We start from the raw sequence: 7,400 nt of genomic DNA, 5'->3' as shown, positions 1-7,400 counted from the left end.
TTCACCTTTATGTCGCCTATGTCGTACACGTAGACACTACTTCTCTCGCATTGTCGTTCTTAACCGTCACCGTGCCTACACCAATAGGACCCATTTCTTCAGCGATTTGTGTATCCAAAAAAAAAAAAAAAAAAATCTATTCAATACAGGAACAATTGCAGCGCCCTAGCAAGTTTATTATACCTTGACCGGTCTATTCATGAATAATTTTACATAAGCGTTATATGCACAATCAAAACAACAGTGTAAAGCACTAGAAAAGCAAATAAAAGAAAAACGAGCAGGAGCATAATATAATTAATAAATATAATTATTGAAATGATGAAAAATTCACACAAACATTTACACAAAAATTAAATAAATAATAAATTTTAAAGATAAATTTAACCATATAAAATTTAAAAATTTTAGTCCGAAATTTGGATACCGACTACCATTGACATAATTATATGAAAATTGTGATTTTTTTTTCTATTTCCTTTTTATTACTGTATCATTTTTTTTTTTTATTTTTACAAATTGTTTACCTGGTTGTGGTAACTGGTCGCGTCAATATTCAACTTGATCCCTGCAAGTGGCAGTGAGATTTTGACGGAAGTACGTAGAAATAATTAGCGCGTTTTGCCAACAGTTTTTTGAGTTTTTTTACCACTACTAAGCACGTCTCGATTTTGACAACAGATTGAAATAAGAATGGACGGACAAACGGAAAAGCCTTAATTTACATTTAAATCTTTTTACCTATTTCTTGATCGAAGAAAATAAGTTTTAAATACAATAATTTTGGTGAATTGAAAAGTGCCAACGATAGATACACCAGCAAACACTTTAGATCACATCACATTCTAATTGAGGACTTCTGTGTGTAGACAAGGTCAACTACTTATAATAAATTAATACAAAGAAAATGATGAATATTATGATGAATAACCATGAAGGTAATCAACGACTTGATTAAAAGAAAAGAAAGAAAGAAAATATGATAGAAAAAGTATAAGAGACAATAAAAAATACTAACCCGTCACGTTACAAATCATATTTGTATCCCATAAGAAGCGTCAATCAGTCTCATATTTTCATCATTTGTATACCGGCCGGAGGACATGTTACCTTTAGCACTTTATATGCAACAATTACCGCACCATAAAATGTATATATGTAGTTAAATTGATTATGGGTATAGGCTTCCCCTAATATAATAAAATCTTACAAAGAAACTGTTTAACTGCTCTGAGCGCTAATCAAAGAAAAATTTCAAAAAATATATCTTACATGGAAGCTACCAAGCTGTTCGTTCAACTTTACATTGAGATCTTAAATTGTTCCATGATGTAATCTTCGGCTATGTATGGGTGCGGATCAGCCCGCAATTACCGAAAGCTTTATGTATAATTAAAGACTAAGTCGATGCAGTTATAGTTACATCACTTAACGGTATAGGATATATCAAATTTGAGAGGATGTATGCAACATCCTTAACGGAGAGAAACTTTTCCATGTGTTTGTCTAATGTTTGTTCATCTATACTTTTATTCTGCTTAGAGGTGACAATTTTTGATATTTTCACAAAATTTGATGAACTGACCTTGGATTTGATTCCCTCATAAAAGGGGTTATTATATAACAAAAACTTGTATGGTTAAGGTAATCGAAATAGTTAAAAGGTGTGGATCGGAGGACTAAAGTGCTCTGCAGATCTCAACTATATATTATAATGCAGAATTGAAGTCTATATTAATAGAGAAGCGAGGCAATTGACATAAAATGTTTACATTATCATGATGAGGTCCTCTTTACATTTAGCAGTGAGCCCAGCCCGTCTTTTTTCCCATGGCTAATGTCATGTTGATTGTAAGTAAATCGTGATGGTTGGTAGTCGTGAAATAAATTTTTCTTTATGCCCAACCAGGGATAATTGGTCTTCTTCTTTTTAACACTTCTTAGAGATTATGGATCTTCATCTAACTGGAGTTAGAAAGTTAAAACTGAGTTAATTCCATACGACAATTTTGAATGCGAAAAATATATATAATCTTTGAGAGAATCAATTTATTACCTACGTTTCTACATTTGCAATGGCGTTAGATATCAATTCTTGCTATGCTATATTACGTGGTACAGAAATGGATTGTGAATAGCGTAGGACTTTATTTGAGGAGTCGAAAGGTACTCATCCCTAACAATTAGAGATTTATCATTTCAAAGGCCACTCTTCCGGTTTCAGCAAATACTGTACTCGCAAATCTATTGGAACAACGCACTCATAGCATGTTTTAGTCTAAGGCTTTTGTTAATCCGCTCATCCACTGGATTTCCCATTTCACTCAAATCGGAGTATTTTGGTTAGTCTTTTCTTGCCTTAAAGCGGGATTTATGTAGATTCGTATTATCATACGCGAGATTTTGATAATAATACGAATAAGTTGTCCACGATATTCCAAGGAAAGAATATATATTCAAAAAATCATATTACACAAGTCATATACACATACTGAGTTTGTTCATTAATTCAATAATTAAGATAACTTCTTCTTGTTCCTTTTATACCTTAAATACCTAAAGTAATCGACTAACAGATGGCTGGTGCACAGCCTTTCTACAGGAGACTCATGTTCCAATCCTGTTGCGGTAAGCTATGAATTATACTTTACTACGTTTCATCGGGCTTATTGAATATGGCATTAAACTGAGAATAGGAAATGTGTGACAAAAAATTATTAAAATGAACAATTCTCTAAAACATTTTCTCGTTTTTAAAGGTCTTTCATATCGTACGAAACATAACAGTCTTTTTTTTTTAGGAGAAATAACTCTACAATAAAATTACTTCGAACAACAAACATGATGAAGTTAATTAGAAATTTCTCGTGTCGATCATTACGTAATACACGCATTAGACTGATTCTTTGATTTATGTTCCTGTATGTAAAAAAGAGAACAGCGAGTACAGTGAGCTCCATTTTCTGAGGGGCTGACAAGCGAAGTAAGTATTTAAGATTTTAATGCCGCGCTTGTTTTCATGGTGACAGTGGGCGTTTGAAAGGATTGCGAAGAGGATAATCTACTTGTTTATTATGAAACTATTCAGTTAATTGAATCAACTATAAGATATACATAAGAAAATAACTCAGTTTACCGAGAATTTCGTTCAAAATTTCATTTTAACGTTTTCTAGACCATCATCCTTCGATGACGACGATATGTGATAATATTAAAGACAAAGTACTACCTAGCAAGCAATGCCTAGCCTGCTTAACACAACCACCACTCCCTCACACCTTAGTAAAACAAGCGAAAATTATAGTGTTCATAACACGTTTGCCTATGCAAACATTCAGTTGCGTTTGCCTTATGCAAACGCAACGTAATATATTAATAATTCATATAGATTTAAGTTAGCTTAAGTTAATTGTAAGTTTTCTCATTTTCGCTTGAATGCACGCAAATGCATGCCGTAGTAAGTGGTTTCACACATGCAAACATATGTATCAGTTTTCAGTATTCTTTATTCCTTCGTCTTTCAAACACTAAACATCTAGCTATTATATTATCGTTTCGTGTAGCTTGTAAAATAAAGTAAAACAAACACGCAATCATCAAATTCATTCGTTTTTCTTTCTCACTTCGGTTTTGAAGTCATAATTCCAGATCACTTAACACCGAGAACTACTGGCTACTATTGGCTTAGCCAAACCGTTTACAACACCCAGACGAAAATTTAAAAAACCCTACAAGTTTTCATTTAACTAAGTATGGAAGCAATTCGTCATATTTATAATACACATGGGAAACGCAAAATTCGGAAGTGAAGTCGGATTTGTAGTTTTAGCGATACGAGGCTTTTCCCTTCTATAGCTGAGGTGTACTCAGGGCTAATCTCAGGCGTTTGTTGTACGAAAATTGATTATTAATTGAGTAGACCTTCGATTAGCTGTCGAATACGCCAGATTTATTTATTTTTGCTTTAAGAAATGTAAATGTTACAGTATTGGAGTACTAGCTTTCTCAGTGCAGAATACAAGCAACGCATGGGAAGGTCAATAAATGAGTAGAATGTATAGGAGGAAAACCAACCAGCAGGGCAAATGTGTAAAGTGCATTAGTTTTACCATAATGATACCGTTTTTGATACCGTTTATCGTTTACCGAGTAATCCACTGTTTTATTTTATAATCTGTGACAAGACGTTACACTTATTGTTAAGTGTACAGTCGCGTCAGCTACCTGAAGAATTATCTTTCAGACCGAAGGATTATTGGTAGTCTTATTGTATGAAACAAACAACCATCAATGTCCTGAAATAATATTAAAACCTCTTGGCTGTCGCTGAACAATTTCAAGAAAAATCTGCGATCTCCCCCGGCTTTTATAGCTGTCGATTGACCGCACTTATTATGCTGTTGTGAAATTACTAGTACAGCGATACAAATCTGAGAGAGCTATTTGGTGGTGAATATCTAGCTTGAGTATGATGTTGTGAGAATGTTATATTATAGTGAATAGAGAGCTTAATGCTGAGGATACCTCGCCTTATTTGCATTTTGCTGTCCTCAAGTGGATTTACGTATTATTTCATGACGTAAACGGTAAAAATCGGTTCTTAATGTCCAAGTTGTTCTATATGTGTATGTAGGTGCATGCACGAAATGGCTTTTTATTATGCATGAACAAATATCAACAGAACCCTCTTGATTTAATGATTCTAGCTTGTGAGATCAATGAAAGCACTCCATATGCGAACATGAAAGCTTATACCTATATGTATATAAACAATGTATATTAGATAATATGGGTATTAGATAATATGAGTGTCTATAACCAAAGTGCACTTGTGAAGATCAACAATGTGTAGAAGGAATGTATATGGAAAACATTTCTTACCAAACAGCGAGATGATGAGGTAGATATTTAACTATGTATATGTGAATCTATAATATAAATATATATATAATACATATATATGCAGGCGTGGCTTTACCTGTTTATATAGGCGAGCATCCCGAATTATGTGTAATTGAATAGTTAAGTACAGTAATGCCACCAAGGGACTACATAAGTAGGTGAGTACGTAAGTACGTAATGTATATACATTAACATTGATAAGTGTAGATAGATATGTATATAACTATGTATTCGTTAGTGAATGTATAAACATATACATGTATATATAGATACGTATGTAAAGTAGTTGTAAGTAAATCTATACATATCTTGATACATCTAGATGTCGTTAAAAGCAATTGCATGCAAAAATTATGTACATATATAAGAGCTATAGGTATACATATCCTTTATATAGGTAGATAAGTATATAAGGCTATATATATATATATACATATACAAATGAAGTATATGCACAGTAAATATGTATATGTATTAGTATGAATGAATATATATATGAGCCAGTAAGCATATATATATATATATATAGAATAACTGTGTACAAAAATGTATATACACATAGAGAGTTATAGATATATGTTTTGTCATATATATATGTATATATGAATATACAAAGGAAGCATATACTTATTAGTTATAACTACGAATATACATTATTATTAATGAATATGTACATATATATGAATATATAGATGAGTAAATAAGTATATCTAGAAAGTAGGCTTGCATAAATTAATAATTGATATAATAGTCTCATTATGGTGGGATGATGATGAATTGCACCAAATCGACGTGAAGAATGAGGGAGGCTTTTAGTATGAAATAAGCTTCGTGATTTGATACATATTCCGGCAATAAACCAGTATTTGCTGGTACAGCTCAGACACCAAGAGTAATGGATTTCGTCATGCTGGGGCATTTTATGAGTTTACTGTTTGGAACCGTTGGGGACGGTGCTCCAACACTTCTGTCGTAACACAGTGTGTTTTTCGAGAGATGTGTTTATTTTTTGGATTGACTGAGAAGTCTCGGTTGATCCTACGGTGGATCTGTCAACTGGTGATGTCGCTATCGAGGACGCAGCGCGACACTTTACTATGGACGCCTTAACCAATACTGACTGCATCTCTATTGCGCTACACGAAGCAGCTCAAGGCGTTTCAACCATGCCGATATTCTTTTGTGGCCTCACGGATCAAGAATGATATCCGCTAAATATTTCCAGTCCACACCTGTTTCCTCTGTCGTAACAGTATCAAATATACCGAAGGTCATGAGGCGCCCACTGCTTGTGACCACAGTATAAGCAACGATGCATATTTTGAAGTGTATGAATACCGCAATCATCGTAGTTTCTCTGCTGAGGGACGTTTATTATTTCTCTCCGTAGTAGTGTTGTTACTTTCCTTCAAGTTATTGCTGAATGTTAGTGACCACAAGTCGTGTGCCCACTGAGCCATTGTTCGAATCCGCTATAAGAGACGGCAGACTAGCTATTGTTTTGGTATCGGATTACTATTATCATCAGCATTTCTTTCAGGTTGGACTGAATTTCTAGGCACTGTATTCTGCCCGACTTTCCAATGGTTTTGTGATTTGAGATCGATCTGGCAGGGCAATGTAGCTAGTTCTTCTGGCAACTTATATTCACTTATCGCCAGTACGGCCCTGTTAGATGTCGGGGATGGCTTCAGGGTGAGGCAGTAGGCCCTATCCATTTAGCCAAATGTCGGCTTACTCTCTTCGCTGAATTGTACGGTAATTCCCGTCAATGCGAAGCTGGCACCAGCCTCCTGAAAAAAATCCAAGCCCAACGGTAGGTTGTCTTCCACACCCTTTAACACCGATTATGATAGTTGAAATAAGGAGTTCTAATGTAAAGTCTAATGTAAGGTACTGTCCGCTACGCGAACTTTTGTGGCTACCATGGGGTATGCGACATGAAGTCGTTCAAGCCAGCTACTGCTTGCTCCTATGTCTATGACACCCTTGAGTTATAAACTTCGAAGAACCCACTAAGATACAGCTCTACAATCTTGCCGCGGGTGTTTCATACCACAATTGGATGTCGAAGATGGATATTGCTTTCGCTTGAGCTCAGTTGCGATGACGAAAATTCCGTATCAGCACGCCAAACTGGCTGCAATTCCAGCCAAATATCACTCTTACGTTAAGCGTAATGTCCTAGTTGTACGCAGCGCCGACAGAGCATCCGTGAATTCGGTTCATTTCTTCGATGGGACTGCTCTCGCGTTCAGGCGCATTGGGGGATCCTTCTGGCGGAACATCCTCATATTGCTCAGGAAACCATTTCGCTTAGATTGAGACAACTCATTTGTCCGATATATGACTGATATTCTTTTCTACTGTTCCAGTATATCCGATTTCTAACTCAAATATTACTTCTTTGACTGAGATAAATGAAGCTCATACGTTGCGCACAATTCTTCAAAACATTCTATAAAATATATCTTCAAAACTTATATACGATTTCCGAA

This window comes from Glossina fuscipes, unplaced genomic scaffold (assembly GCF_014805625.2).
Source record: "Glossina fuscipes isolate IAEA_lab_2018 unplaced genomic scaffold, Yale_Gfus_2 0, whole genome shotgun sequence".
Taxonomy (NCBI): Eukaryota; Metazoa; Arthropoda; class Insecta; order Diptera; family Glossinidae; genus Glossina; species Glossina fuscipes.
This window is presented reverse-complemented; position numbering follows the sequence as displayed.